Source organism: Euphorbia lathyris, chromosome 7 (assembly GCF_963576675.1).
Source record: "Euphorbia lathyris chromosome 7, ddEupLath1.1, whole genome shotgun sequence".
In the NCBI taxonomy this organism is placed as follows: domain Eukaryota; kingdom Viridiplantae; phylum Streptophyta; class Magnoliopsida; order Malpighiales; family Euphorbiaceae; genus Euphorbia; species Euphorbia lathyris.
The window spans coordinates 18461344-18471973 of NC_088916.1; positions in this window are offsets into that span (position 1 = coordinate 18461344).

Sequence of the window (10630 nt, forward strand, 5' to 3'; positions counted from 1 at the left end):
GCTACATCATCCACTAGGGCTTCAGCTCCACCATAACTCAAACCTTTACTCAATGAGCCTTTGACATACCTCAGCACCCACTTCACCGCTGACCAATGAGCTCTTCCTGGATTTGCCATGAACCTGCTGATGAGACTCACAGCATGAGCCAAATCTGGACGTGTACAAACCATCGCATACATTAGACAGCCTATAACACTCGAATATGGCACCCTCTCCATGTCTTCCTTTTCCTCATCAGTTTGAGGACTCTGCTTGCTGCTCAGCTTGAAGTGACTTGCAAGTGGAGTGAGAACGGACTTTGAATTCGTCATACCAAAACGTTCTAACACCTTGCTCAGATAAACTGACTGACTTAGGAATAGCTTCTTTCTTCCTTTGTCTCGAGAAATTTGCATCCCTAAAATTTTTCGTGCTGACCCGAGATCCTTCATCTCAAACCGTGTGTTTAGTTGTGCCTTTAACTGATTTATGGCTGCTTTGTTTTGACAAGCTATAAGCATGTCATCAACATATAACAAGAGATAAATCTTAGAGCCATCACTAAGGTCTCTACTATACACACACCAGTCATAACTAGACCTATGAAAGTCCTAACTTATCATAAACTCATCGAACTTCATGTACCACTGTCTAGGGGACTGTTTCAGACCATATAGAGACTTCTTAAGCAAACATACCCGTTGGTCTTTATCTCCTATTTCAAAACCCTCTGGTTGTTGCATATATATGACCTCATCCAGGTTTCCATGAAGAAAAGCTGTTTTGACATCTAACTGTTCTAATTCTAGATCAAAACGAGCTACAAGAGAGAGAATAATCCTGATAGACCTATGTTTAACAACCGGTGAATAGATTTCATTAAAGTCTATACCTTCCTGCTGAGTAAACCCTTTGGCCACCAACCTAGCTTTAAACCTAGGTTCCTCTACACCAGGTATCCCTTCCTTTCTTTTAAACACCCACCTTGAACCGACCAACTTCTTATCAAAAGGTTTATCTACCAAAATCCAAGTTTCATTTTTATCAAGGGATTTTATCTCATCCTTCATAGCGTTAAGCCACTGTTCCTTGTCAACCGAATTCCCAGCTTCCCTATAGGTTACAGGTTCAGACTCTTGTACTTCCTTAGCAACACTAAATGCATAAGCTACAAGGTCCTCAAAACCATATCTAACCGGGGCCCTAGGGACTCTTCTTTCACGGTCTCTAACAAGTCTATAGCTTTGACTGGACTCAGTATCATTACCATCACTGACTTCTTGCTCGGTTTTACGGGTGTTTTCACTATTTTCTTCAAGCTCCACCTCATTCTTAACACTCTCAAGGTTTTGAATGGACTTAGGACTACTCGGTTCTAACTGAGTTTTTTCTTGGTTTTTCCGATAAGGAAAATCCATCTCATTGAACACAACATTTCTGCTGACTATGGATTTCTTATAACCAGATTCTAGGCACCACAACTTATAGCCCTTGACTCCTATAGGGTAGCCTATAAAAACACATCTTAGAGCCCGAGGTTCTAATTTTCCCTGTCTAACGTGTGCAAAAGCTGAACAACCAAACACTCTAAGTTTTTCATAATCCTCTGGGTAATCAGACCACATTTGCATAGGTGTTTTAAAACCTATAGCAGATGATGGGCACCTATTGATTAGGTAACACGCAGTTTGCACTGCTTCAGCCCAGAAAGACTTAGGGAGACTGGATTGGATTAACATGCACCTAACTCTTTCTAGGATAGTCCTATTATACCTCTCTGCTAGGCCATTCTGCTGTGGAGTTCCAGGAACGGTATGATGTTTAGTTATACCTGACTTCTTGCACAAAGTGATGAAATCTTTGTCAAGAAACTCCAAACCATTGTCGGTTCTCAAACTTTTGATTTTCTTTCCTGTTTGGTTTTCCACTAACACTTTCCAATCCTTGAACGTTTGCAAAGCCTCATTCTTATGAGCTAGAATATAAACCCATACTCTTCTAGAGTAATCATCAATAAGAGTCATAAAATAGGTCCTCCCACCATGAGACTTAGTTCTTGTTGGCCCCCATAGGTCAGAGTGAATGTACTCAAGAATGTCCTGGGTTCTATGTATTGCTGACTTAGGAAACTTGACTTTACTAGACTTCCCTAAGACACAGTTCTCACAGAAATCTATCTTTCCTATGTGATCTTTACCAAGACAACCCTGCTTCCTAAGTTCATGTAAACCAACTTCACTCACGTGACCTAGTCTAAGGTGCCAAAGATTGGTTCTATCAGTTTTAGACTCGGTGAGATTTGCGGTAGAGACTAACACAGTACTACCTAGGAGTGTGTATAGGCCATTACTCATGGTACCTTTCATAACAACTAAAGGTCCTCTAGATATCCTTATGATACCCCCTTCGGCTTTATAATTGTATCCTTGTTTATCAAGCGTACCCAAAGAAATTAAATTTCTTTTCAGTTCTGGCACATACCTCACACCGGTCATAATCCTTTCTTGACCATCGAACATCTTCAGCCTAATGGAGCCTTGACCCAGTACCTTTCACAACTTGTTGTTGCCTAGAAGAACCCTCCCACCTTCCTCTTGAAAGTCTTCGAACCACGTCCTGTTGGGAGTCATATGGAACGTACATCCGTTGTCCAAGATCCAGTCAGTGTTTGGATCTTTATCAGTGATAGCAAGGACCTCAGCGCTCTCATAACCTTCTTCTACCACAGCGGCTTCGCCTTGATCTTTAGGCTGACCTTGACTCTTCTTCCTCTCAGGACAGTTTTTCCTGAAATGTCCTTCCTTATGGCAGTGAAAACACTTGTAGACCTTGCCTTCTTTATTGCTTGAGGATGTAGTTTTGGACTTTTTCCCGTTCTTGTTCTTTGGCTTGTGAGAGTCCTTTTTCTCAGACCTTCCACGAACAAACAATCCTTCTGCAGCTTCAGTGTTGGTGTTGGCCTCAATCTGTTTTGACTTTAGCGCCATCAGAACTTCTTCCAGACTTAGTGTTTCTCTAGCGTACTTCATGGTTTCAACAAAATGACTGAAAGATTGGGGTAAAGAATTCAAGATCATTATGGCCTGATCTTCATCTTCAATCTTTACCTCTATGTTCTCTAGGTCAATTATGATCTTTGAGAAATCATCAAGATATTCTTCTACTGGCTTGTCCTCGTTCATCTTGAAGCCGAAAAGCTTCCCCTTAAGATAAACCCGATTGGTGAGTGTCTTCGTCATGTACAACTGTTCAAGCTTGAGCCAACCCCAGCAGCTGAGGTTTCCTTCGAAACTTCTCTTAGCACTTTATCGCCAAGATACAGGACGATCGTACTGTAAGCCAATTCAAGAAGATCTTCTTTCTCCTCCTTCGTCATTGTCGCCGGAAATTCCTTCTCGCCCTTCAGAGCCTTCGCAACCTTCATTTGAACCAAGATTGCCTTCATCCTCTGTCTCCATAGAGCAAAATCTCCCTTACCATTGAAACGCTCGATCTCGATCTTTGTAAAACCCATTGCTCTATTCTTGATTAGCTCTGATACCAATTGTTGAACTACGCTTCGAACGATCAATCAACCACACAGAGAAACAAAGTACACAAAGATCATAGATTGGATCTTGAAACAACAATCAAAAGAATACACACAGAATTTACACTGGTTCGGCTTAACTGCCTACATCCAGCAACTTCACTAATCAATGGAGATTACAACAAGATTGAAACAGTTTCTCCTTTTCCAGAAACTCTCGTGTTTTCCCAATCCCCAATTCAGATTATCACAGTGTACACTTATGACTTAGTCTAAGAATCTCTCGTATGAAACTACTTCCCAACCCAGACCTTTTATAGCCTTTACAAAGTTGTGAAAATACCCAAAATATCCTTACTCAAAAAATGTACAAACTCAGCAAGACCTACTGACCAGTGGTAACACAGCAAGACCATGTTGACCTGTATTATCACCTCTGTACCATGCTGACCACAGCCATGCTGACTTGATAACTCAGCATTCCGACTTCTTGATTTTACTCTTGCTGACGGGTTGACTTACAATTACGCTGACTTGTTGACTCAGCATCATCATCAGCAAGTGATAGAAAACAACAACTTACAAAATCAATATATGGAATTGAAATGCAATAAAAATAAATTGAAATTCAACAATAAACTCGGAGCCACAATAGCTATCTCGGCTGGATGTTGAATTTTGATATCGTCTTGAAGTCTTCAGAGCACCGCGGTCGGTTGACACGAGGGGAATTGATCTTGGATATTTCTGACTTGTGGTAGGCAAAAATGGGGCAGATTTGACCTTCAACTTCGGAGGGATCGTATGAATGCTTAAGAACACTGGATTGGATGATTAAAAAGGCTAAACTTAATTTCAGAAAGTCATGAATAAACTTCTATAAGGTATCGAAGGCTAAAACGAATTATAAATGGATGAAATTGGGAGTTGAAAATAATTGGTCGAATCTAGAAAAATCTAGAAATAGAATATCTAAAACGATTTAGGTTGCAAAGATTGACTTGTAAACGGAGATTATGAACACGGAATTGGGAAAATTAAAATGCTAAATTGAACATCAGGAAGTCAGGAACAAATTTGTTGAAGGGATTAAAAACAAAAAAAAGACTTTAAATGGACAAAATCGGGGTTTGAAAATAACTGGATGAATCTGGAAAATTAATTTGAAAACATAATTCTAGCTAAGGATTGAGCAAACTAAAGGCTTAGGAATGCTAAATTGAATTGAAAAACTTGGAAAGAGTCTATTGGAACTTGAATTAAAGCTAAAGGCAAGCTAAAAGAAGGAATTAAAGCTAAGAAAAATGAAGAACAAAAAGGAAGAACTCAAGAACTAAGAACTTACATAGAGAGCATTGGAAGGGACCTTAGGAAGGGTTTTTGTTGTGTTGAGTGAATGATTTTTTTATGAAGAATGGAGGGTCTATTTATAGTATTTTGAGAGGGAATTTTGAGTAATTAATCACTAACTAACCCTTATTTTTTTCTCTAATTTTGACCACTAACTTCCTCAACCTCCACAAACCACCACTAACTTTCCTCAACTTCCATGCCACATCACCCCCACTACCTTGTGGTTAGAGAGACTTTTAAGGCTAGGCATATATGTGGGGATGGGTTAGACTTCATGGGTTAGCTCATGGTTTCATTCGGGTGTGTTTGGAGAAGTCGGATGGACCGAAACGGGTTCCGGGTAAGTGATGAGGACATCTTATGTTTCCACACGGAGCGTACGTGAGGCGCTAAAAGGATAGAGAGAACAACACACGTGGAGGGGGCCATTAATGAAGATCACGCGAAGCGTGATGTAAAGGACATGGAGCATACGATGGGGGACGCGGAACGCGCGGGGCGTGAATCCTGAACGACAGCCTTGGGTGATGATGCGCCTTAGGTGAGGCTCACTAAGGGATAAGTGTACCCCGTCATTATCAAGTAATAAAATCTAGACAAGTCCAGGTATCGAATCCACATGATTTATTCCTGCAAGTATCAAGCTACTCGGTCTCTAGTGTTATCTAGGCTTTGGGGGGTTTGAGATTGATTTTGATTAAGTTAAACTACTCCTAATTAAATTACTCTACTCCTAGCTAAGTTATTCTAATCCTAAGTGATCCTTTACTAATGTAATTGTCGGAAGGAGCATGGAGAGATACGATAATAATGAAGATAGATTGTTTAGACAACCAAATTAAAACCTAATCTAACTCACTTATGTCCGAGGTGATTAACCCTACTTATCCTTCTGAGGTACCTAGTTCATGATTCCCTTGTAAGACCGAAACTAGCTCTAAGGCTCAGCAATTTGGGCTTAATCATCTATATGGTCGTCAATCCTATAGCCACTGACTATGTCAGATTCAGCTCGCAATACGTGCCAACTTAATTTTTGGATTTATGAATGAGTTAAACCAATCAGACAAAGCGTAAGACAAAGATAAAAGCAATAAACCAATTGAACAAAATGAAACTATAATATTATTAAAGATGAAAATTATAGTCACAAAGATACAATAAGCTTAGGATTCATAACATGGATCAGAGGGAAACAAAATATAAAAGAGAAGGAAAATCCTTTTTAGGGAACCTGTCTACCAATGCAGGCGTCTTCCTAGGATTTAAGGATGGAAATTGAACAATCCTCGGTAAACGGAGCTTCAGAGGTTCTTCAATGGAGGTTGAAGGAGATGGAGGAGGTGGAGAGGATTCTTCTGAAAAGTATTTAACTCTTAATGATATTCTCATTAGATGGACCGTGTATATATAGTTACAAAGAGATAAGAAGTTGCAGTTGTAGGTATTTTGAAATACAAAATATCTGAGACTAATTCAAAACAATAACTGAAAGATATGTACAACTAATAATATCTTATCGCCCTCCCTCAAGTTAAAGGTGGGTGAACTTGTAACTTGTCCCGAAGAAGCTGAAAACATGCCTTAGAGAGAGGTTTCGTGAGAATATCTGCGGTTTGATCCAAAGTGGAGATGTAGCATACACGAAGCTGTTTTTTGGTGACTTTGTCCCGGACAAAGTGAAAGTCAATTTCCATGTGCTTAGAGCGATCATGAAAAACAGGATTTGCTGTCAAGTAAGTGGCTCCTAAATTATCACAAAAAATAACTGGACAGCTAGGAGGACTGAATCTAATTTCATTCATTAGCATAGTAAGCCATGTAATCTCAAATGCAAGAGAGGCAAGTGCACGATATTCAACCTCAGTGGATGAGCGGGATACCGTGCGTTGCTTTCGAGATCGCCAAGAGACAAGATTAGAGCCAATATAAACTGCATACCCAGAAGTAGATTTTCGATCATCAATATCACCTGCCCAATCAGCGTCGGTGTAGCTGGTGATGACACAAGGTTGGCTTTTATTTATTCGCAAACCATGATTTGGTGTCGAATGAAGATATCGTAAAATACGTTTAACGGCTTTCCAATGTTCAAGTGTTGGTTGATGCATGACTCACTTTATTAACTGAAAAGGCTACATCGGGTCTAGTGATGGTAACATACTGTAATCCACCGACAATACTTCGATACAATATTGGATTATCAAAAGGTTCACCAACATCTAATGACAATTTGGTAGTTGTACAAGCCGGAGTCGAGATACCTTTAGCTTCGTGCATGGAGGATTTAATCAACAAATCTTGTATATATTTTTGCTGTGTTAAGGTGAGAGTGTCAGTCGTCGAAACTGCTTGTAATCCAAGGAAATAGGATAGACGCCCCATATCACGAATAGGAAAACGAGATTGTAGCTATGTAATTAACTTGGAAACTGCTTGCTTCGAGTCACCTTTTACCAAGATATCATCTACATAGATGAGACAAAACAACCGTACACCATTCTGAGACAAGTGATATAGAGATATGTCAGCTTTGGAGCAAGAAAAACCAAGATCATACAGAGTCTGAGTAAGACAACGATACCACATTCTAGGAGCCTGTTTGAGACCATATAAGCTTTTTCGAAGCTTACAAACATGAGTAGAATACTGAGGATGAACAAAACTCGGAGGCTGTTCCATAAAAACTTCTTCGTCCAAATTCCTGTGTAAAAATGCGTTGGAAACATCCAACTGATGCACAAACCACCCATTGGAAATAGCAAGGCTTAGGAGCAGCCATATTGTCGTTGGTTTTTAATAACAGGACTATAAGTGTGATCAAAATCAAGACCCAGACATTGATGGTAACGTTTGGCTACTAACCGAGCCTTATAGCGATCAACAGATCCATCAAGATTCAATTTTTTGCGAAAAACCCAACGATAGCCAATATATAGTATTAACTGCTTCATTAGTAGGGACAAGCTCCCATGTACCATTAGCAATTAGAGCGTTGAACTCCTTGCTAATAGCATCACGCCAATGATGTACTGCCATTGCTTTGGTATAGCAAGTTGGTGTATAAACAGAAACATGAAAAAGTCGCGATCGTAACTGTCCTGTTTTACTCCGTGTAACCATAGGATGAGTGGGGGCTGGTGTATTAATTTGTGGGGCTGGTTGTGTAATATTTGTGTTTGGAGCAGCACAATTCTTGGTGTTTAATGGATTGTGAGGTAGTGGATGACAATAGGTTGGAGGTGGTGTTTGTGAAATTAAATTTATGAATTGTGGAGATGACATGGTATTAGGTATAGTGGGAGGCGAATGTGTAATGGTGAGTGGTGGAATTAAATTTTGATTTTGCATATGAGGTTCCACTGAATTAATTGGTTGATTGATAATAGAATGGGAAACTTGCCTTTGTTCAGGTGGGATAGCAGTAAAAGGACGAGATGGACTATGTGGAAAGGTAATTGTGAGAGGACAGTCTGAACTTGATGTTGATTCAGAGAGTGACTCACGAGCTAACTTCGGAAATGGAAAAACCTATTCATCAAATAGGACACGACGTGAGATATATATTTTGTTATTGATACAATCTAAACACCGATAACCTTTATGAATTTTGCTATAACCGAGAAAGACGCATTTTTTAGAGCGAGAATGCAGTTTAGTAGGACTATAAGGCCGTAGCCATGGATAACACAAGCACCCAAAGACACGCAATGAATTATAGTCTGGACACGTACCAAACAATTTTTCATAAGGAGAAATGTCATTTAACATAGGAATAGGCAAACGATTGATAACATATGTTGCACAGTCAAAAGCAAATGTCCAAAATTTCAATGGCATTTTGGAATGTGTTAATAGTGATATGCCAGTTTCAACTATGTGACGGTGTTTTCTTTCTGCACATCCGTTTTGCTGGGGTGTATAAGGACGTGAAACTCGTTGATTAATACCATGTTCAGTCAAACAGGAGGTGAGGGCTTGACATTCACCCCTCCCCAATCAGATTGGAATGATTTGATTTTGCTGTTAAAGTGTTTTTCAACTAAAGTGCGAAATTTAATGAAAACACTTAACACTTCAGATTTAAAACGGACAAAGTATAACCATGAGAATTTGCTATAATGATCGTAAAAAAGAACATAATAGCGACAATTATCAAAAGAAGTTGCAGGTGCAGGACCCCATACATCAGAGCAAATCAAATCTAAAGGACCATTAACCACACAAGTAGAAACAGGAAAAGGCAAACGATGAATTTTTCCAACACAAGAAGGCTCACATAAAGCTTAAACTTTATTCTCTTTATTGTAAGCAATTTTATTTATGGATAAAGTTTTTCTAACAGTTGGAAAGTTAGCATGTCCAAGACGAGAATGCCACAATGGTAAAAAAAATATTAAATGCTTGTGCATGATGCAGAGCTCTTGGTGGAAGGGACAAAGTGTAAAGGCCATTACTAATTGTGCCTCGATGAATTTCCTTCCGTGTCTTCAAATCCTTCAAAATAAAATAGTTAGCGAAAAACTCAACAGATATAGGATTTGAACGAGTTAAAGAAGAAACAGATAAGAGATTGTGCACTGTATTCGGAACACAAAGGACATCTTGAAATTTGAGAGGAGAATTAGAAACAGTGAACTTAGAAGTACCAACATGAGATATGGGGATTGTGTAACCATTAGCTACAGTAACTTCCTCTGGTCTGTCATATTCACTGTGAACATGGAGATTTTCAAGATCAGCAGTTAGATGGTGAGTAGCTCCTGAATCAACAAGCCAGTCCGTTTTGGTTGGGGTTGATGTTGCAGCAAGATTGGAAGAAGGCTTAAGATTGTTGCGAGTGTTCCGATTAAATTTAGGAGAGAGACATTGTCGATATATATGACCTGCTCCCCTACAATTGTGACAAGTCACGGTAGCCATATCCAAGGGTGCGGATACTGTCTGAGGTGACCGAGCGGATGTGCCGAAATAATTGCCTCACCCACGTCCACGACCACGCATAGAACCTCTAGCAGAGTAGTTTACAGTAGGTGAAAAAGAGAGAGGAACATTTTCACGAGCCAATTGTCGCTCTTCGCTGATTAGTAATCCAACAAGGTCATCATAATAAATAGTTTCCAAACATGCTTCCAATGAACGAACAAAAGGTCTATACGCAGGCCCTAGGCCATCGAGCACAGCTTCAACCAAGTGTTCATTAGAGATCGGGTGACAGAGAGCAGCAAGTTCATCGCTGATATGCTTAGCATTCTGGAGATAAGAAGAGATACTTTCATTCTCTCTTCTAAGATTATGAAGCTGATATTTCAGATCTCGTATTTGAGACCGGGAGCCAACCGAGTAGGCTTTGACAAGTTTTTGACAGGCATCACAAGCATTTTTAGCACCAACTAATTGAGGTAATACACCCACAAATACAGATGAGATTATCCAGCTGAGAACCAACTGATCTTTTTTATACCAATCTTTGTAATCGGTATTATGGGCACCGCCAACAAGTGTTGCAGATGGTGAAGGAATGGTGGAATCGATATGATCAGTGAGATTGTGGCCATGGAGAATAGGCATAATTTGAGTTTTCCATAGCACAAAATTTGTTGGAATCAATTTTAGGGATAGCTGATGAGATAAATTGACGGAAGGAGCAGCAGAAATAATGGTGGAGGCGAAGCTTGAGTTGGAAGCAGTGGTACCGTTGGTTGCCATGAAAGCTGATTAAGAGTCAGATACAGAGAAAAGGAGAAAAAAAAAGGGAAAGAACGA